The 23,190-nt window shown below is 42.8% G+C and overlaps 1 pseudogene; it reads left to right on the forward strand.

Moving 5' to 3' along the window:
* The first annotated feature begins 182 nt into the window (after positions 1–182).
* Positions 183–22,793, forward strand: LOC113885998 (annotated as a pseudogene).
* The last annotated feature ends 397 nt before the right edge of the window (positions 22,794–23,190 follow it).

A 23,190-nucleotide genomic window follows, 5' to 3' on the forward strand; every position in this document is an offset into this window, starting at 1 on the left:
ATGTTACGTATGAACCTCTTTTTCTAGCCACTGAAAGGCTTACTTCACAACATTAGTTTTAATTGTTGTCGTGCTTTTACCTGTTAATATACATACGATTCTGTCACAATAACAGAAACAATATGAGGAACAATAAGTTGTTGAATTATTGCTCGCCACAGCTGCAATGGTGGTGCAGATGCATGGCGGCTGCAACAAGAGCGCAGATGCATGGCAGAGAGGAACTACCCCACGTCCACATCAGGGGCAGCAGCCGAGAGGAGCTACCCTACTTCCAAGATAAGGACCAGCAGCTGTACTTTGCTGGAGCAGCTGTGAAGAGATACTGCACGTCCAACATAAGAGAAACCCAAGTAAGACTGTAGGCACTGAGAGAGGGCATCAGAGGGCAGACAGACTGAAACCACAATCACAGACAACCAGCCAATCTATCACATGGACCACAGTCTTATCTAACTCAATGGAACTAAGCCATATCCTGTGGGCCCACCCAAGAAGGACGGGTCATGTTGGAGAGATCTGACAGAATTTGATCCACTGGAAAAGGGAATGGCAAACCGCTTCAGTATTCTTGCCTTGAGAACCCCATGAACAGTATGATAAGGCAAAAAGATACGATAATGAAAGATGAACTGCCCAGGTAGGTAGGCACCCAATATGCTACTGGAGATCAGTGGAGAAATAACTCCAGAAAGAATGAAGGGATGGAGCCAAAGCAAAGACAACAACAAGTTGTGTATGGGACTGGTGATAGAAGCAAGATAAGATGCTATAGAGAGCAATATTGCATAGGAACCTGGATTATTAGGTCCATGAATCAAGGCAAATTGGAAGTGGTCAAACAGGAGATGACAAGAGTGAACATAGACATTCTAGGAATCAGCGAACTAAGATGGACTGGAATGGGTGAATTTAACTCAGATGACCATAATATTTACTTCTGTGTGCAGGAATCCCTTAGAAGAAATGGAGTAGACATCATAGTCAACAAGAGTCTGAAATGCAGTACTTGGATGCAATCTTAAAAATGAGAGTATGATCTCTGTTCGTTTCCAAGGCAAACCATTCAATATCATGGTAATCCAAGTCTATGCCATGATCAGTAATACCAAAGAAGCTGAAGTTGAACAGTTCTATGAAGACCTACAAGACCTTCTAGAGAACACCCAAAAAAGGTGTCATTTTCATTATAGGGGACTGGAATGCAAAAGTAGGAGTCAAGAAACACCAGGAGTACACACAAATTTGGACTTGGGGTACAGAATGAAGCAAGGCAATGACTAATATTTCTGCCAAGAGAATGTGCTGGTCATAGCAAACAACCTCTTTCAACAACACAAGAGAAGACTCTACCCATGGACATCAACAGATGGTCTACACCCAAATCAGATTGATTATATTCTTTGCAGCCAAAGATGGAGAAGCTGTATACAGTCAGCAAAAACAAGACTGGGAGCTGAAGGTGGATCAGATCATGAAATCCTTATTGCCTAATTCAGACTGAAATTGAAGAAAGTGGAGGAAAGTACTAAATAATTCAGGTATGACCTAAATAAAATCCCTTAGGACTATACAGTGGAAGTGAGAAATAGATTTAAGAGACTAGATCTAATAGACAGAGTGCCTGATGAACTATGGACGGAGGTTCATGACATTGTACAGGAGACAGGAATCAAGACCATCCGCATGGAAAAGAAATGCAAAAAAAGCAAAATGGCTGTCTGAGGAGGCCTTACAGATTGCTGTGAAAAGAAGGGAAGCAAAAAGCAAAGGAGAAAAACAAAGATATACCTATTTGAATGCAGAGTTCCCACGAATAGCAAGGAGAGATAAGAAAGCCTTCCTCAGCAATCAATGCAAAGAAATAGAGGGAAACAACAGAATGGGAAAGACTAGAGATCTCTTCAGGAAAATTAGAGATACCAAGGGAATATTCCATGCAAAGATGAGCTCAATAAAGGACAAAAATGGTATGGACCTAACAGAAGCAGAAGATATTAAAAAGAGGTGGCAAGAATACACAGAGAAACTGTACAAAAAGGATCTTCACGACCCAGATAATCACAATGGTGTGATCACTCACCTAGAGCCAGACATCCTGGAGTATGAAGTCAAATGGGCCTTAGGAAGCATCACTACGAACAAAGCTACTGGAGGTGGTGGAATTCCAGTTGAATTACTTCAAATCCTGAAAGATGCTGCTGTGAAAGTGCTGTACTAAACATGACAGAAAATTTCAAAAACGAAGCAGTGCCCACAGGACTGGAAAAGGTCAGTTTTCATTCCAATTCCAAAGAAAGGCAGTGCCAAAGAATGCTCAAACTACAGCACAATTGCACTCATCTGACACACTAGTAAAGTAATGCTTAAAATTTCCCAAACCAGGCTTCAGCAATATGTGAACCATGAACTTCCAGATGATCAAGCTGGTTTTAGAAAAGGCAGATTAACCAGAGATCGTATTGCCAACATCCAGTGCATTATCAAAAAAGCAAGAAATTCCAGAAAAACACCTCCTTCTCCTTTACTGACTGTGCCAAAGCCTTTAACTGTGTGGATCACAATAAAATGTGGAAATTTCTTAAAGAGATGGGAGTACCAGACCACCTTATTTGCCTCTTGAGAAACGTGTACGCAGGTCAGGAAGCAACTGTTAGAACTGGACATGAAACAACAGACTGGTTCCAAATAGGATAGGAGAACGTCAAGGGTGTATATTGTCACCGTGCTTATTTAACTTATATGTAGAGTACATCATGAAGACTCTGGGCTGGAGGAACCACAGGCTGGAATCAAGATTGCCAGGAGAAATATCCATAGCCTCAGATATGCAGATGACACCACCCTACTGCAGAAAGTTAAGAAGAATAAAGAACCTCTTGATAAAGGTGAAAGAGGAGTGAAAAAGTTGGCTTGAAGCTCAACATTTAGAAAACTAAGATCACGGCATTGGGTCCCATCACTTCATGCCCAGTAGATGGGTAAATAGTGATGACAGTGGTTGATTTCATCTTTCTGGGCATCAAAATCACTGCAGATGGTGATTGCAGCCATGGAATTAAAATACATTTACATCTTGAAAGGAAAGTTGACACCAATCTAGACAGCATATTGGAAAGCAGAGACATTACTATGTCAACAAAGGTCCGTGTAGTCAAGGCTATGGTTTTTCCAGTGGTCATGGATGGATGTGAGAATTGGACTATAAAGAAAGCTGAACCCCAAAGGATTGATACTGTTGAGCTGTGGTGTTGGAAAAGACTCTTGATTGTCCCTTGGACTACAAGGAGATCCAACCTGTCCATCCTAAAGGAAATCAGTCCTGAATGTTCACTGAAAGGACTGATGCTGAAACTGAAACTCCAATGCTTTGGCCACCAGCTCTTGCAAAGAGCTGACTCATTTGAAAAGACCCTGATGTTGGGAAAGATGGAGGACAAGAGGAGAAGGGGATGACAGAGGATGAGATGGTTGGATGGCATCACCAAGTCAATGGACCTGAGTATGTGTGGACTTTGGGAATTGGTGATGGACAAGGAGGCCTTGTGTGCTGCCATTCAAGGGCTCACAAATAGTCGGAAACGACTGAGCAACTGAACTGAACTGAAGTTCTTGAATATAGTTTCAGATTTCTTTCCTTTTTTTCTTTTTTTTTAAATTTAAATTTATTTATTTTAATTGGAGACTAACTACTTTACAATATTGTATTGGTTTTGCCATACATCTACATGAACCCACCATTGGTGTACACGTGTTCCCCATCCTGAATCCCCCTCCCACCTCCCTCCCTGTACCATCCCTCTGGGTCATCCCAGTGCACCAGCTCCAAGCATTCTGTATCCTGCGTCAAACCTGGACTGGTGATTAGTCTCTTATATGATATTATACATGTTTCAATGTCATTGTCCCAAATCATCCCACCCTCGCCCTCTCCTACAGAGTCCAAAAGACTGTTCTATATATCTGTCTCTTTTGCTGTCTCACATACAGGGTTATCCTTACCATCTTTCTAAATTCCATATATATGCGTTAGTATACTGCATTGGTGTCTTTCTTTCTGGCTTACTTCACTCTGTATAATAGGCTCCAGTTTCATCCATCTCATGAGAACTGATTCAAATGTATTCTTTTTAATGGCTGAGTAATACTCCATTGTGTATATGTACCACACCTTTCTTATCCATTCATCTGCTGATGGACATCTAGGTTGCTTCCATCTCCTGGCTATAATAAACAGTCCTGTGATGCACATTGGGGTACACGTGTGTCTTTCAATTCTGGTTTCCTCAGTGTGTATGCCCAGCAGTGGGATTGCTGGGTCATAAGGCAGTTCTATTTCCAGTTTTTTAAGGAATCTCCACACTGTTCTCCAGAGTGACTGTATTTGTCTGCTTTCCCACAAACAGTATAAGAGGGTACCCTTTTCTCCACACCCTGTCCAGCATTTATTGCTTGTAGACTTTGGATCACAGCCATTCTGCCTGGTGTGAAATGGTACCTCATTGTGGTTTTGATTTGCATTTCTCTGATAATGAGTGATGTTGAGCATCTTTTCATGTGTTTGTTAGCCATCTGTATGTTTGGAGAAATGTCTGTTTAGTTCTTCGGCCCATTTTTTGATTGGGTTGTTTATTTTTCTGGAATTGAGCTGCATGAGTTGCTTGTATAATTTTTGAGATTAGTTGTTTGTCAGCTGCTGCAGTTGCTATTATTATCTCCCATTCCAAAGGCTGTCTTTTCACCTTGCTTATAGTTTCCTTTGTTGTACAGAAGCTTTAATTTTAATTAGATTGCATTTGTTTATTTTTGCTTTTATTTCCAGTATTCTCAGAGGTGGGTCATAGATGATCCTGTTGTGATTTATGTCGGAGAGTGTTTTGCCTATGTTCTCCTCTAGGAGTTTTAGTTTCTGGTCTTACATTTAGATCTTTAATGCATTTTGAGTTTATTTTTGTGTATGGTATTAGAAAGTGTTCTATTTTCATTCTTTTATAAGTGGTGACCATTTTTCCCAGCACGATTTGTTAAAGAGATTGTCTTTTCTCCATTGTATATTCTTGCCTCCTTTGTCAAAGATAAGGTGCCCATAGGTGTGTGGATTTATATCTGGGCTTTCTATTATTTCCATTGATCTATATTTCTGTCTTTGTGCCAGTACCATACTGTCTTGATGACTGTGGCTTTCTAGTAGATCCTGAAGTCAGGAAGGTTGATACCTCCAGTTCCATTCTTCTTTCTCAAGATTGCTTTGGTTTCAAGGTTTTTTGTATTTCCATACACATTCTGAAATTATTTGTTGTAGCTCTTTGAAAAATACTGTTGGTAGCTTGATAAGGATTGCATTAAATCTATAGATTGCTTTGGTTAGTATACTCATTTTCACTATATTGATTCTTCCAATCCATGAACATGGTATATTTCCCTATCTATTTGTGTCCTCTTTGATTTCTTTCACCAGTGTTTTATAGTTTTCTATATATAGGTCTTTCAGTTTCTTTAGGTAGATATATTCCTAAGTATTTTATTCTTTTCATTGCAATGGTGAATGGAATTGTTTCCTTAATTTCTCTTTCGATTTTCTCATTATTAGTGTATAGGAATGCAAGGGATTTCTGTGTGTTGATTTTATATCATGCAACTTTACTATATTCATTGATTAGCTGTAGTAATTTTCTGGTGGAGTCTTTAGGGTTTTCTATGTAGAGGATCATGTCATCTGCAAACAGTGAGAGTTTTACATCTTCTTTTCCAATATGGATTCCTTTTATTTATTTTTGTGCTCTGATTTCTGTGGCCAAAACTTCCAAAACTATGTTGACTAGTAGTGGTGAAAGTGGGCACCTTTGTTGTTCCTGACCTTAGAGGAAATGCTTTCAATTTTTCACCATTGAGGATAATGTTTGCTGTGGATTTGTCATATATAGCTTTATTATGTTGTGGTATGTTCCTTCTATCCCTGCTTTCTGAAGAGCTTTATCATAAATGAATGTTGAATTTTGTCAAAGGCTTTCTCTGCGTCTATTGAGATAATCATATGGCTTTTAATTTTCAAATTGTTATTGTGATGTATTACACTGATTGATTTTTGGATATTGAAGAACCCTTGCATCCCTAGGATAAAGCCCACTTGGTCATGGTGTATGAACTTTTTAATATGTTTTTGGATTCTGATTGGTAGATTTTTGTTAAGGATTTTTGCATCTACTTTCATCAGTAATATTGGTCTGTAGTTTTCTTTTTCTGTGGCATCTTTGTCAGGTTTTGGTATTAGGGTAATGGTGGCCTCACAGAACTTGTTTGGAGGTTTACCTTCCTCTGCAATTTTCTGGAAGAGTTTAAGTAGGATAGGTGTTAGCTCTTCTCTAAATTTTTGGTAGAATTCAGCTGTGAAGCCGTCTGGACGTGGTCTTTTTCTTTGCTGGAAGATTTCTGATTACAGTTTCAATTTCCGTGCTTGTGATGGGTCTGTTAAGATTTTCTATTTCTTCCTGGTTCAGTTTTGGGAAGTTGTACTTTTCTAAGAATTTGTCCATTTCTTCCACGTTGTCCATTTTCTTGACATATAATTGCTGATGGTAGTCTCTTATCATCCTTTGTGTTTCTGTGTTGTCTATTGTGATCTCTCCATTTTCATTTCTAATTTTATTGATTTGATTTGTCTCCCTTTGTTTCTAGATGAGTCTGGCTAATAGTTTATCAGTTTTATTTATCCTTTCAAAGAAACAGCTTTTGGCTTTGTTCATTTTTGCTGTGTGGTCTCTTTTGTTTCTTTTGCATTTATTTCTACCAGAATTTTGAAATTTCTATCCTTCTACTAACCCTGGGGTTCTTCATTTCTTCCTTTTCTAGTTGCTTTAGGTGTAGAGTTAGGTTATTTATTTGACCTTTTTCTTGTTTCTTGAGGTATGCCTGTATTGCAATGAACTTTCCCCTTAGCACTGCTTTTACAGTGTCCCACAGGTTTTGGGTTCTTGTGTTTTCATTTTCATTTATTTCTGTGCATATTTTGATTTCTTTTTTGATTTCTTCTATGATTTGTGGTTATTCAGCAGCGTGTTGTTCAGCCTCCATATGTTGGAATTTTTAATAGTTTTTCTCCTGTAATTGAGATCTAATCTTACTGTATTGTGGTCAGAAAAGATGCTTGGAATGATTTCAATATTTTTGCATTTACCAAGGCTAGATTTATGGCCCAGGATGTGATCTATCCTGGAGAAAGTTCCGTATGTGCTTGAGAAAAAGGTGAAATTCATTGTTTTGGGATGAAATGTCCTATAGATATCAATTAGGTCTAAATGGTCTATTATATCATTTAAAGTTTGTGTTTCCTTGTTATTTTTCTGTTTAGTTGATCTACCCACAGGTGTGAGTGGGGTATTAAAGTCACTCACTAGTATTGTGTTATTGTTAATTTCCCCTTTCATATTTGTTAGCAATTTTCTTACATATTGTGGTGTTCCTATGTTGGGTGCATATATATTTATAATAGTTTCATCTTCTTTTTCGATTTATCCTTTGATCATTATGTAGTGTCCTTTGGCTCTTTTCACAGCCTTTGTTTTAAAGTCTATTTTATCTGATATGAATATTGCTACTTCTGCTTTCTTTTGGTCTCTATTTGCATAGAATATCTTTTTCCAGCCCTTCAGTTTCACTCTGAATGTGTCCCCTATTTTGAGGTGGGTCTCTTGTAGACAGCATATATAGGGGTCTTGTTTTTGCCCATTCACCCAGTCTTTGTCTTTTGGTTGGGGCATTCAACCCATTTGTGTTTAAGGTAATTATTGATAAGTATGATCCGATTGTCATTTGCTTTATTGTTTTGCATTTGAGTTTATACACTCTTTTTGTGTTTCCTGTCTAGAGAATATCCTTTAGAGGATTTGTTGGAGAGCTGGTTTGGTGGTGCTGAATTCTCTCAGCTTTTGCTTGTCTGTAAAGCTTTTGATTTCCCCTTCATATTTGAATGAGATCCTTGCTGGGTACAGTTATCTGGGCTGCAGGTTATTTTCTTTCATCACTTTAATTATGTCTTGCCATTCCCTCCTGGCCTACAGAGTTTCTATTGAAAGATCAGCTGTTTCTTTATGGGAAACCCCTTGTGTGTTATTTGTTGTTTTTCCCTTGTTGCTTTTAATATTTATTCTTTGTGTTTGATCTTGTTAATTTGGTTAATATGTGTCTTGTGGTGTTTCACCTTGGGTTTATCCTGTTTGGGACTCTCTGGGTTTCTTGGACTTGAGTTATTATTTCCTTCCCCATTTTAGGGAAATTTTCAATTATTATCTCCTCAAGTATTTTCTCATGGTCTTTCTTTTTGTCTTCTTCTTCTGGGACTCTTATGATTCCAATGTTGGAGCATTTAATATTCTCCTGGAGGTTTTTGAGATTGTCCTCATTTCTTTTAATTCATTTTTCTTTTTTCCTCTCTGATTCATTTATTTCTACCTTTCTATCTTCTACTTCACTAATTCTATCTTCAGCCTCCATTATTCCATTTTTTGTTGCCTCCAGAGTGTTTTTGATCTCATTTATTGCCTTATTTATTATATATTGACTCTTTTTATTTCTTCTAGGTCCTTATTAAACGTTTCTTGCATTTTCTCAATCCTTGTCTCCAGGCTAGTTATCTGTGAGTCCATTTTGATTTCAAGATTGTGGATCATTTTCACTATCATTATTTGGAATTCTTTATTAGGTAGATTCCCTATCTCTTCCTCTTTTGTTTGGTTTGATGGGCATTTATCCTGTTTCTTTACTTGCTGAGTATTCCTCTTTCTCTTCATCGTGTTTAGATCTCTGAGTTTAGGTTGGCCTGTCTTTATTCTAGCAGTTTGTGGAGTTCTTTTTATTGTCGAGTTTCCTCATCGTGGGTGGGGCTGTACGGGTGGCTTGTCAAGGTTTCTTGGTTAGCGAAGCTTGTATCAGTGTTCAGGTGGGTGTAGCTTGATTTCTTCTCTCTGGAGTGCAGTGAAGTGTCCAGTAATGATTTATGAGATGTCAATGGTTTTGCAGTAACTTTGGGCAGCCTGTATATTGAAGCTCAGGGCTGTGTTCCTGTGTTACTGGAGAATTTGTGTGGTATGTCTTGCTCTGGAACTTGTTGGCCCTTGGGTGGTGCTTAGTTTCAGTGTAGGTATGGAGGCGTTTGATGAGCTCCTGTCGATTAGTGTTCCCTGGAGTCAGGAATTCTCTGGTGTTTTCAGTATTTGTACTTAAGCCTCCTGCTTCTGGTTTTTAGTCTTATTTTTACAGTAGTCTCAATGCTTCTCCTTCTATACAGCACCATTGATAAAACATCTATGTTAAAGATGAAAAGTTTCTCCTCAGTGAGGGACACCCAGAGAGGTTCACAGAGTTACATGGAGAAGAGAAGAGGGAGGGAGGATGGATTTAGAGGTGACCCAAACGAGATGAGGTGGAATCAAAAGAGGAGAGTGCAAGCTAGCCACTAATCACTTCCTTATGTGCACTCCACAGTCTGGACTGCTCCTAGATGTTCACGGAGTTATACAGAGAAGAGAAGATGGAGGAAGGAGACAGAGGTGGCCAGGAGGATAAAAGGGGGAATCAAAAGTAGAGAGACAGATCCAGCTAGTAATCAGTTCCCTATGTGTTCTCCACCATCCAGAACACACTGGTGATTCACAGAGTTGGGTAGAGAAGAGAAGGGGGAGGGAGAAGACAGAGGTGAACTGGTGGAGAAAAAGGAGAGTCCAAAAGGGGAAAGAGCAGTCAAGCCAGTAATCTCGCTCCCATGTAAAAATGGGCCTGAAGATTGGGTTCTCAAAGGTACAAAATTTATAACAAATACCAAAAAGCAAAGATTAAAACGCTAGACTAGAGGTTGGATTTTCAAAAATACAATATTAAAGAAAAGAAGAAGAAGAAGAAAAAAAAGAAGACAAAGTCACAAGAATTATAAATATGAATATATATATATATGTTTGCTATAAAAAATAGGGTCTTTTTTGCAAAGTAATAGTAGGTTATAAAAATGAAAATTAAAGGAGTAATAGAGGACTTAAAATTTTAGAAAAATTAAAAAAATAAAAGAATGATTGTAAAAATAGTAAAAATATATCTAGGACTTTCTCTGGTGTTGTAATGGGCAGTGTGGGGTCCGTTCGTTTTTGGATAGTTCCTTGGTAGGGCTTATATTTCTCAAGATCTATAGGCCCCTTCCTATGTAGTTGGTACTAACTACAGGGTTTTAATCTATTGCCCCTGTCACTTCCAAGGTGGTTCCCTCTGTTTTAGCTTCTTCTCTTTGCTGGTCTCTTCAGTTTCTGATTTCCACCCTAACACAAGGGGGGCTGTAGTGGACACTTTTTTAGGATCACTTGTTCAGTCGTGCTGTGGGGAGGGAGGGATGCTGCAAACAAATAACACTGGCGTGTGCTCGCACTGTCTCAGCCACACTGAGCCTGCCTTCTCTCAAGGCTCATGTGCCCTCCCTTCCCACAGTGCTCAGGCTGTAGGTTGTTCTGCCGAGACCGTCGGAGGCCAGCCCTGGGCTGCATGCACCTCCCAGATCTAAGCCACTCAGGTTCAGGTGCTTGGGTAGTCCTCAGAGGCTCAGACTCTGTTGGGCCTGCGTTTTGTGCCCTTCCCAGGTCCGAGCAGCTCAGGTGATGAGGTGTTTGGTGAGTGCTGTCACTGAGACTTATCACCTCCCCCGTCCCTGCCACTCGGTTTTCTGGGTGTACAGCCGGCACACCTTCTCAGGCAGATGTTGACCATCCAGAACCCCAAGAAGTTTTAGTTAGCAAAGAAGCCTGCTTGCTGTTTGGTAGATAATGCCTCTCTAGGGCTGCGATTGCCCCCTTCCAGTTCTGGCTGCCTGTCACCAGAGGTATGGTCTGCAGCGGGCTAGTTCTGTTCAGTCCTTTGTTCTGTGCATGGGCCTGGCGATGTCTTAGATTAGGGCTTTGCGTATGGTAGCTATCCCAGAGTCTGATTTTCTAGCCCAAGTTAGTTTGCTCAGATTGCCCTCGAGGCATTCAGGCCCGGTCCTTACTCTAAGCAATGAAGCCTGTGCCTCCCTGCTCAGCCCCCCATTGCTAGTGGCGGGTGCAGACATTTGTGGTGCTTCTCCACTGGGGGAGTTACCATTGGGCTCCTAATCTGTGGGTTTTAATTATTTATTTATTCTTCCTCCCTGTTATGCTGCTCTCTGTGCTTCCAAGGCTTGAGGGTGTTTCCTGGTGTTTGGAAACTTCTCTCTTTTTAAGACTCCCTTCCCAGGATGGAGCTCCATCCCTGCCTCTTTTGTCTCCGTTTTGTCTTTTTTATTTTTTGCTACCTCCTTTCGAAGACACTGGGCTGCTTTTCTGGGTGCCTGATGTCCTCTGCCGGCATTCAGAAGTTGCTATGTGGAATTTACTCAGCGTTTAAATATTCTTTTGATGAATTTGTGGGGAAGAAAGTGGTTTCCCCATCCTATTCTTCCAACATCTTAAGACCACCCCCCTCCTTTTTTTCTTTTGGTTTTCTTTGGTTTTGTTTTTGATGGGCTGTATTTTTGTTTTTCCTTAGAAGATATTCCACTCTAAATGTAGAGTCATAAGAGGAATTTTAAAGCCACTTAAGTAATGTGTTGTTATAGATAGCTAATCAGCAACCTGATGCCATTACCTTTATTAGTCTTTGTTCTCAATTTGTTCAGTTCAGTCCAGTCCTTCAGTTGTGTCCGTCTCTTTGCAATGCCATAGACTGCAGCATGCCAGGCTTCCCTATCCATCACCAACTCCTGGAGCTTGCTCAAGCTCATGTCCATCGACTTGGTGATGCTATCCAACCATTTCATCCTCTGTTTTCCGCTTGTCCTCCTGCCTTTAATCTTTCCTAACATCAAGGTTTTTCTAATGAGTCAGCATGTTTAGTATATATTCAGTCTCATTTTAAATCAACCAACATGAATTAAATTCCTTTCTGTCCCTACTGCACTCCCAACTCTAGGCCAGAAACAAAAAATTGCAGAGACTGAAGGCTGATTCCATCACATCACTGTGGAGATTTCGTCCCCCCACCCCCCCTTTTTTCCCCCAGAAAAACAAAAATTAGTTGCTAACATTAAAATCAGTAGATAGAAAAAAAAAAATAAAATCAGTATATTGTACATAAATATCCAAACATCTGATTCTCTTGAAAACATGACCAACTTGCCTGCGTTCCAGCATGGGTGAAGTGGAGGAAAGGCTGCTCCCAGAGATAAGGCCTGTGCTGCCCAGATTCCAACATGGCCACCTAGTCCTAGTATCATATCTCCTGCCTCCTGGGGCCATGAGCTTGTGAGAGCTAGACTTCTAGATCTCTTAAGATAAAGACTACTTTTGTCTTGATCAACTTTGACTTTGAAGCCTTTAACCCAGAACCTAGCACACAGTTCTTCCTTATACAGTTGTTGGATGGATATAAAATATCTTGTGGATGCATATGACATTTCTTCCAGTACTGAAACCATGCAATTGAAGTATTGTTCTGCCCTAAATCTTTGATGCAGACTGGCATCATAGGTGACCCTGATGTCTGCCAATAGACCCACTACCTTAAGCCAGTTGTATGTCCCTGGGCTGTCCCTGAAGTCTTCACTTTGCCATTTTTCAATTTATCCTCCTAGCAATCTCTTCTCCAATGAAGACAGCAATGCATATCTCATGAAATGGCTAGGAAGATGACATGAAACCACAAATGTCGAGCATAGACCCTAGTATCCATTTTCATGATGTTCTTAGAAGTTTTTTTTTTTTTTTTCCGTGTAGGCAAGGTTCTCTGTCTTCTTAGATGTCCATGCAGATCAGTTTGATTTTCTAGCTAAGCTTCAAGGAAGAGATTACAGTTCAATTCTCTGTATTCTGAGAAGCTTCAAAGGCCACTGACCAAGGACACTGAGGAAGGTAAAGATTTTATCAAGACCTTTGTGTTTTTTTTTTTTCAGATCTTTTAGTGGCCTAAAGAGAAAAACTCAGGTAGGTCAGAGTATATATAACTGGGGGCTCCTGGTCACCACTACATGCTATGAACCCAAATGTCCCTGAGTACTTGGAGCCAGGAAAGAAGCATGAAGTGGCTTGTGGTCCTTGGGCTGGTGGCCTTCTCAGAGTGCATAGTCAAGTAAGTATAGGGACTGCAAGTCATATCATATTCCTTTCTCAGATTTTTTTTTTCATCTGATTATTGGTCTACCTCTCAGGTCTAGAAGGGAATGGAATATTTCCCTAAGAGTCTTAAAGCTCAACTCTTACTTATTGATAAGTAACTTGCTATAGGAACTGTGGATCCCAAGGTCTTGGTTGGGTTGCACAAATCTTGGGGTCCAATCATATCATGACCTATTGAAAATGCAACACCTTGTAACTGTTCAGTGCACAGTCAATGCAGATGTCGATGTGGTCTTGTGGAATAGCACTTTCTATATTTTATTCAACATGTCCTCTTTTTTCCCTGCCTACTGCAGTGTGTATATGCCTATGTCTGCATCTCTGTATCACTGTCGTTTATCACTCCATCTCTTTGGAAGTCAGTGGAGTGTATTTCTCTTTGTGTTGTTTTCTTTTAATTTTTCACTTGACTCTTCCTTCCTTCTCAAGCCTCTGAATTTCCCTTACTTGTTCCCTATATCTTGGATTCTTCTTTCAACTCTCTCTTCTCTGTCAACTTGGAGATAGATACACTGTTTTATATCTGACAAGCAGTGTGACCACAGCCAACTTAGAAACCTCTTGCATTTCAAATTGCTCCCTTGTAAAAGAGGATAAGAGTCCCCCTTCTACCTTCTTCCTTGAGATTCTATGAGAAGGAATGAATGGGATGGCAACAGCAATGCTAATGGCTATCATTGTTGAGACTGGAAGATCCTCTGGAGAAGGAAATGGCAATCCACTCCAGTATTCTTGCCTGGAAAATCCCCCTGGTGGGTTACAGTCAATGTGGTCGCAAAGAGTGGAACACGACTGAGCGACTTCCCTTTCACTTTCACTGTATATACATCACTTCACTTATCCCCAAGGTATCCTATTTGGAGGGTTTGTATTGTTACATTCTACTATTTTGCCGAAGGGGAGACTGAGACATCACATGGTCATATGGCTTATTCAAGACTGCAGAACAGAACCTGTATTGAAATCTATGTCTTTGCCATGGTATATGCATAAAATTCTGATAATAATGTGCCTCATAAATATGATTAGAAAATACACAAGGCCATAACAATGCAGTTATACCTTAACACTGACAGCTAATTGTAGCATCTTCTTTGTTTTCTTTGTCAAATGCTCAGTGAAAGAATACCTCTAAGGTGAGTGAAGACCATGAGAAAAACCCTCAGTGGAAAAAACATGCTGAACAATTTCCTGAAGGAGCATGCTTACAGACTGCCCCAGATCTCTTTTCATGGCTCAAATCTAACTATTCATCCACTGAGAAACAGCATGGATGTGAATATTTTGGGAGGATGGTATTCCACAGTGCCCCCTGGTGCTCTAGCTTAGCACTGGGGCTCATCTGGAATTGCCAGGTGGGATGTTGGGGTTAGGGTTCCTGAGGAGGCAGAGACACTGGAAAACAGGGACCCCCCCAACCAGAGAAGAAGGCACTCTCACCCTCAACTGTTGGTCTTTGTGACTGTGGCCCGGAAATTATCAGGTGTCAGGTAAATATCCATTTCTGTGTCAAAGATGTGTCATTTGTTTGAGGGCGATTGTTCTTTCTGAACTAAGTGAACCACTCAGTTACAGATGAAGAGTGAACCATCACTGATCATAAGTTAGAACCAACTGGAAAGCAATTGTGAATCCCCAGGCAGAGGAATTCAGTTTCCACAGATGCAAGAACGACAGCGCTAAAAAGTTACTGAACCTGTATTCTGTGTATGGACATAAGAATCACTGTGGTTACTGTTTTTAGATTAGACCAAGGGCTTATTTTTACTTCAACAGTGCCCATGCCAGCCTGAGAAATAGACAAAGAGTAAATACATGTCAAATGAAAGGGTCACTTGTGAGCTGTTGATTGGATGTGGTCTGAGTTTGGAGATAGTGGCTGGGGTTGATCAAGAAGGACCTCCTGAAGAAGCGGGTGCTAAGGCTGGGTTTGAAGAGACACAGAACTTCTCAAATGAAGGCATCAGGACTTCCCTGGGTGTCCAGTGGTCCTGCAATCCCAGTGGTTATGCCTCTGGGCTTCCCATACAGGAGGTACCAGTTCAACACCTGGTCATAGAGTCAATATCCTGCATAATGTAGCACAGGAAAAATATATCAAATGCAGATACCTCTGTGACCAAAGTCTGTGAGCTGCACAGTGGTTAGAAGTTGATATCAAGGGATATGTGACACTGAGCGGGAGGCATCAGTGTGGGAATAGAGGGTAGCCAGTTCTGCACTAACCCACTCCTTCCTTCTCCCTGTAGTTGGTCTACCTGGGTAGCATCACCATTTGAACACCCCCTCAGGAATTCCAGGTTATCTTTGACACGGGCTCATCTGACTTGTGGGTGCCTTCTGACTTTTGCCCCAGTCCAGCCTGTTGTGAGTACAGACACCCTGTACCCGGACCATCCTTCACTTGCCCTGCCACCCTGTTTCCACCCTTGGCACCTGATGACACTCATCTCTTGTTTCTGCAGCTATACATGTTAGGTTCAGACATCATCAGTCTTCCACCTTCCAGCTTACCAAATAGACCTTCAGCATCACCTATGGATCTGGGAGAATGAAAGAAGTTGTTGCTCATGACACAGTTTGGGTAACAGTGTAACATATGCTGAGTCAGGACTGGCTAGGGAGTGACCACTACTTGCAAAACAGATCCAGGACCATCTGGCAGGACCCTTCCTAGCCTAACTCCCATAGATATTGGCCATCTTATCCACAGGATCATGTCTCTGGGGAGGCAGTGCCCATGGTGACACACAAGCAAAGAAATTAGGTAACCCAGAGAGTGGCTTGAGGTGTGGACTTGCAGCTCTTCCGCCCATGAGCAGTTCAAGGTTCATTTTGCTGGGAGTGAGAAAAAAGGATAAAAGCACCCACTTTTATATTCACGGACTGTTCCAGGCACTTTCAGGTGATAACTGGTTTAATCCTGCATCAACCCCACACAGCAGTTACTCTGGTTAGCTCATGAGACATATGAGGAAACAGTGCAGACAGCAAGAGCCTTGCTGAGGGCACACATGTGGTAAAAGGTGGAATTAGGCTGGCTTATCAGACTGAAGTTGCTGTGGGGTGGTTGGGGACAGGATAAAACTGATCTGAGGACCCTGGGGGAAGTCAAGGGCTTCAGGTATCCATAGTGGGAAACTGGAGGCCTGAGAAGTCAAGGGGCCTGATAAATGAGTTCTCACTCTAGAGGACCCTTGAGAGTCTAATTAACCTATGGCCTGCCTCCTCCAAATTATTTGAGTAGTTCCACTCTCTCACTTTCTCTCTCATACACACTCACAGAAATATACACATATCCCCAAAAGTGATTTCCCCAGGCAGTAATTTCATAGAACCCTGCAAGCAAGATTGTGTTTTTGGCTTCTGTCTTCCTGGACAGACCCAGAATATACCGTACATTACAGAGAATGCAGTCCATTCCTGTCATTAGGTCACAGTGATACCAAACAGAAGGGTATCTTGCTCTCAATTGTTTTGTCCATAAGGTGGCACCACTGGGACCTGGCCTAACTCTTAGTTGCCCCACTTGTACAGAAGCCACGAGACCAATTTGACTCAGTCAGGTGGTATTATTCAGAGGGGCAGATGTTATAAAATTCACAGCCTCTCTCAAATGGAACCCCAATTACCCTCCCAGCTTGGTCTAACCATCTTTGGGCCACCACAGACAGAGCCCAGCCTCAATTCTTCTCTGAGGATCTAATGGCAATGCATCTCAGGCCAGTCCTAGCCCCACTTCATGTATCATGTATTATGTATCATGTAAGTGGGAACACTCTTTTTTTCCCACAGACTGGGGACCTTGTAAGCACTGACCAGCCATTCGGTCTAAGCATGGTGGAATATGGGTTGAGGATATATGTTTTGATGGTGTCTTGGGCTTGAACTACCCCAACATATCCTTCTCTGGAGCCATCCCCATATTTGACAACCTGAAGAATCAAGGTGCCATTTCTGAGCCTGTTTTTGCCTTCTACTTGAGCAAGTAAGTCTGAGATGGACAATCCCTTTCTCCAAATTAGCTGTACGATGCTTTCAGGTGCATGGAAATTATAGAACACTTGATAAAGAAGTATCCTGAGTGATAACCTAACCCAGGATAACTATGGACCCAGGACCCTACCTGGCTTCACCCCTGGCTTTTATAAATAAAATTTATTGGAACACAAGCCTACTCCTGGGCTCAAGATCAGTAACTTGGTCTGGGCGGGGGGCAGGGGGGGGGCGCGGCGGTGAGTGAGGAGAAAGGCTAATGGAAGGCAACAGGAAACAAGTTGAAGAAAAAGGCATTAGGTTATGCTTATGAATTTGATCAGGAAGGAAGGAGAAGGATGGTGGATATCTTTCCTTTCTCATTAGTATTTCACTGGGAGCCCAGGACCAGCTACCCAATTTGTAGGAGCCAGTGAGAAATGAAAGTGTGGGACACAAAAGTGTGGGACCCCTTGTTCAAGAAATATTAGGCATTTCAAGACAGGGAGAGCAGAGGTGGGGTCCCTTCTGTGTTTGGGGCCCTTTTGACAGTAGAGGTCACAGGCCATTGGAGCCAATGCTGGGTGACCTGAACCCACACCCTTAGAATTCCCAGGCCTTGATTTTCCTTAAAAAATGACAAGGGGGAAGCCAAAACACTTCAGCACCCTGTCCTCTGAGGGTGTCTGAGCACTCAGGTTGCTGGAGATCCAGGGCGTCTTCAGAAGACATAGTGGGTGGAGCCCAGCCAAGTGATTCAGCTTCTAACCTCCTCTGTGCCACTCATTAGTCAGTAACAGACTTCAGTCTCGATCTCAATCTCTCCTAGACTCAATTTCTGCATCTGTACATGGGGACCTTATTAGGGCCTTGATGGGTGGACAAGCACAGCTGTCAGACAGTGCTATTGTTACTGTCCTCCAAGGATCGCTCCTCACTTCTCTCTACAGAGATGAGCAGGAGGGCAGTGTGGTGATGTTTGGTGGGATGGACCACTGCTACTACAAGGGAGAGCTCAACTGGGTACCATTGATCCAAGCGGGTGACCGGAGTGTACACATGGACTGGTAAGCCTCTTCCTCTGAGGGTCAGCCCAAGTGATGCTCCCACTACTGTACATGGACACAGAGAGACACACACAAATGTATTCTCAGACACACAGTCACACAGACATATACACTACCCACAATGACACAGACAGACACACAGACACATGGAAACACACAAGCAGACATGTATAAACCTACACAGAGACACATATAAACATGCATAGCTAGTCAGAGATGCACAAGCACACACAGAGACACATACAAACACACATACAGACAAACACACAAGCACATAGATATACAAACAACCCATGGGTTCATAATCCCCAGGCCTTCTGAGCATGGCTCTGATCATGGTCCTAAAAGGCACCAGAGAGGTCTGTGTACCTGGGAGAGGGCTGTACCCACTTCCCTTTGAGGTGGGGAGCATGGTTAGAGGATTTTACCATGTGGTGACAGAGGACCAGGGAAAATATCTCCAGCCTGAACAGAGTTATGGTAAGATGACCAACTGTCCAGGGCTACCTAGGACATAGGAAGTTCTCAGTACAGATAAATTTCAGTTAGGAATCAGAGACAGTCCCGAGAAAATGGGGAAAACTGGTCTTCTTAGGCAGCAGCTACCCAGCAGTGGAGAGAGGTTGGCTGCAGTCTTAAGATGTGAAAGCAACTAATAAAAAAGACACACCAAGTTCTTGGGCACAGAGTGGGACAGGGGCTATTACAGAGAATCAGGAAGGTGGGATCCAGGAGTGACCTGAGGACAAGAGGCATAATTGATAGGATTCTGTGTGATACCCACAGACAAAAGTTGACCTGTCCTTTGGAGTTTCTGTGGCCTCATCATGTATTTCCTGGCCAGGGTCTCAGGGTCTGAGCTGGTTGTAGGAGTAGTGCTGGGAGACACCCTCAATCAGAGAAGCCCCTCTCTCTCCCTACTATGAGAATCTGCTGCCCCTGTGAATCTGCATCTTCACTCTGTGTGTGACCTGTTATTTGTTCCCCACCAGATACAGCTCTCTGAAGGTTTCTTATTGTTTTCTCAGTCTTCATTCACTCATTGGACAGACAAGCTTTGGACATCCACTGTGTGCCAGGCACTTTAGGGAGGCAAGGAGAATAAAACTCGCCTTCACATCTAAGAAGGCAGATGTACATGAAGTGACTTGCCCACAAAGTGAATTGTGACTTTGGTACATGCTAGACATGCAGCAGACTTAGCAGCAGCAGACATGAGGAGGAGAAGGCAATGGCAACTCACTCTAGTACTCTTGCCTGGACGATCCCAGGGACAGCGGAGCCTGGTGGGCTGCCCTCTATGAGGTCACACAGAGTCGGACATGACTGAAGTGAGTTAGCAGCAGCAGACATGAGGAAGGGTCTACAGAGAGTGACTAAGACAGGAGACTGATAAACACTGGGGAAAAGACTTCCTGAAAACAATACAATTAAGCTGGATTCTGGAAGATGAGAAGAAATTTGCTAGTCAAAGTGGAGTGGAATCTTCGAGGAAGGAAGTCCAGCTTGTGTCAAGGTACAAAAGATCCTTGTGCATTCAAGTACTGCATTCGAGGATGTCAAGAAAGGTGCTATGTCGAGAGCAAAGGAAAAGAGGGTGAGAGATGAAGGGCTGTTTAGGAAACAGTTGGGAAGGGGACAACTCTGGGGAGGCTCAGAGTGACCTTGATGCCCACTTTCTTCCTTTGTCTCTCAGCATCTCCACTGAAAGAAAGGTTATTGCTTGTTCTGGAGGCTGCAAGGCCTTTGTTGACACCGGGGCAGCATTCATCGAAGGCCCAAGAACACTGGTCGATAACATGCAGCTCATCGGGCCCATGCCACCAGGTTCCAAGGTGAAGGGTCATGCTCCAGGGTCACTCCCAGTCTCCACACATAACAAGAATCACCAGGGCCAACCTCTCACCCTCTCTCTCTAACAGCACTATGTTTCATGTTCTGCAGTCAATACACTGCCCTCTATTATCTTCACCATCAATGGCATCAACTACCCAGTGCCAGGTCGAGCCTACATCATCAAGGTGAGGGGACAATACTGAGGGTTGGTTCTCAAACTGGAGCTTGCAGGAACCCTTGGGCAGCAGCAGCTGGGAGGAGGGCGCCCTCTGGAGGCCATGTCAAACCATTGCAGGTGCTGCTGAGCCCTGTAGCTGTGCCAGTGACTCCCACAAAACCAATCAGTTGAGAGTAAAGGGCCGTGTGGGACACTGATCTTTCTGAAATAAATGTGGAGAGGCCGCACCATATGTCATGGTGGGAGTCAGGGAGAGGGGAACACTAAGGTCCTCAGTCCACAAAGAGCTTCAATTCAATCTGAACTCAGAGATGCATGAACATGAAATTTAGCACTAGCAGTCCCTGAAATAGGCCATGTTACAAGGAGAATGGCTGGGGACAGTCCCAGTGTGATGTCCCAGCATAAGTTAACAGGCTCCCTTCCCTTCTCAGAGTTTTCCTTGTTTGGATGATAAATTACATGGTCAGCCTAGTTCTTGGCTGCATCGCCCCTTGCTCCGGCCAGGTGCCTCTTTTGTGAGTTGGGGTACCCGACCCCTCTGTGGTGACGTTGGATGCTAACGTGAATAAAGTGTGCACTGTGACTGCTCAGCCATGGCACTGTGTGGAGGCTTCATGTCAGCTTCCAGTGGGAGTTCAGAGCAGGCTGATGGGGTCAAAGAGAGCTTTGAGGAAGGCAGAGAATTTCAGGAATTCTAAAACCAGAAACTCATTGAGCCATATGGAGGGTTGCTTGGTTCTAGGCAAAACTGCACTGGATTCCACGCAAATGGCATCTCAAGATGGTCTGCACTGGGGCACTGGGGACTTACTCTGGGTGATGAGGGCTACAGACTGACCAGTGGGGTTGGGGAGCCAGAGTACGTTACCCAACCAATCCTGGAGTGGCCAAAGAGGGTGAGTGTGGGCTGAAGGAGGTTTCTCAGAGTTCCTGAGTTAAATCTTAAAGACAGTGTTGTGGGCACTGCTCTATTTAAGATGGATAACCAACAACGAGTTGCTGTGTAGCACAGGGAACTCCACTCAGTTATATGACAGCCTGGATGGGACGGGTGTCTTCGAGACCAGGACACCCGGATACATACGGTTGAGTCCCTTTACTGTCCACCTGAAACTCAGAATATTGTTAACCAGCTATCATTCCAGTTCAGTCGCTCAGTCATGTCCAACTCTTTGCGACCCCATGAATCACAGCACACCAGGCCTCCCTGTCCATCTTCAACTCCCGGAGTTTACTCAGACTCACGTCCATCGAGTCAGGGATGCCATCCAGCCATCTCATCCTCTGTTGTCCCCCTCTCCTCCTGCCTCCAATCCCTCCCAACATCAGAGTCTTTTCCAGTGACTCAACTCTTTGCATGAGGTGGCCAAAGTACTGGAGTTTCAGCTTCAGCATCATTCCCTCCAAAGAAATCCCAGGGCTGATCTTCAGTACGGACTGGTTGGATCTCCTTGTATTCCAAAGGACTCTCAACACTCTCTCCAACACCACATTTCAAAGGCATCAACTCTTCGGTGCTCAGCTTTATTCACAGTCCAACTCTCACATCCATACGTGACCACTGGAAAAATCATAGCCTTGACTAGATGGACCTTTGTTGGCAAAGTAACCAGCTATACTCCAATACAAAATAAAGTTTTTTTTTAAATAAAGTACAGATTGTGGGGACGCAGGAGGAGAGGAGAACTAGCATTCTCTGCAGAGAAAACAAGGAGCAGGAGTCAGAAGGAAAGAAACAGGGAGTGAGGAGAGCTATGGACACACTTGTTCTTTTCAAAAAAATTATATTGAAGTGTGGCTAATCTTCAGTGTTGCATTACATTCTGCTGCACAGCAGTGTGACTCAGTTATACACATAAAAATATATATATTTTCTTATTCTTTTTCATGGGACTTATTGCTGAATACTGAATATAGTTTCTTATGCTCTACAGAAGGACTTTGTTGTTTTTCATTCCTCTGTTTCCCAACTACCACTCCTCCCCTCCCCCACACCCTTCCTCATGGCAACCTCATGTCTTGGACCTCTTTGGTTTTGGATGAACTCTTATATCCCCAGATGCTGTGAAAACCCCTTGATACTTACCAAAAGAGGGAAATAAAACAAAGAATTGTACTTGGTCTGGATATTGCGGGGAGTCTCCGGTAAGGTCTCATGCTGACTGGTGTGTGTCTCTGGCTCCCCCAGGATTCTAGAGGCCACTGCTATACTGCCTTTCTAGAGAACACTGTGAGTCCATCTACAGAGACCTGGATCCTGGGTGACGTCTTCCTGAGGCTGTATTTCTCGGTCTTTGATTGAGGAAATGATAGGATTGGCCTGGCACAGGCAGTGTACATTCTTGGAGTGGTTGAGGAATCAGTAAGGCTGCTCAAGACACACACTCACTTACACTTTGGGCACTTCTGCCCAGGATGCTGGTGAACTGTGTTTGGTGGTCTGCACACCTTATTCTCAGTAAAGAATAAAGTGTTTCACTCTTAATGGTGCTGAAACAAATGGTTGCCTCTGTTTGTGTCTGGGAGTGCAGTATCTAGAACCAAGTCTGTAAAAATTGAGAGGAGTCCTATTCCAACTGGCTTAAAGGAAAAGGAAGACTCATTGAAATGATTCTTGGAACCCAGGACACAAGACTCAGAGCAAATAAAAAGATCTCAGTAACTGGACCCAAGAAATCAGAAGTTATCAGTTCTCTCTATCTTACCCTCAGTTTTTCCCTTCCCTCTTCTTTGATGGTCTTAGCCTGACAACTTTCTTCCTTTAGGCTTCTACACCTAGTGATGGCCTCCAAGCTACCTGCCCTAGGTTTGTATATCCTGAAGGCATCCCCTAGTAAGGAAAGAAGCTTGGAGCCATTAGAGTTCAAGGGTGTTCCCTGAATGACCCATCTCAGTTCACATGTACAGCCCGAGATCAGCCATCCTGGCAGGGCCATGGGGTCGTATGATTGGCTTTACATGGTCACTG

This window comes from Bos indicus x Bos taurus, chromosome 29, assembly GCF_003369695.1.
Source record: "Bos indicus x Bos taurus breed Angus x Brahman F1 hybrid chromosome 29, Bos_hybrid_MaternalHap_v2.0, whole genome shotgun sequence".
NCBI classification, from domain to species: domain Eukaryota; kingdom Metazoa; phylum Chordata; class Mammalia; order Artiodactyla; family Bovidae; genus Bos; species Bos indicus x Bos taurus.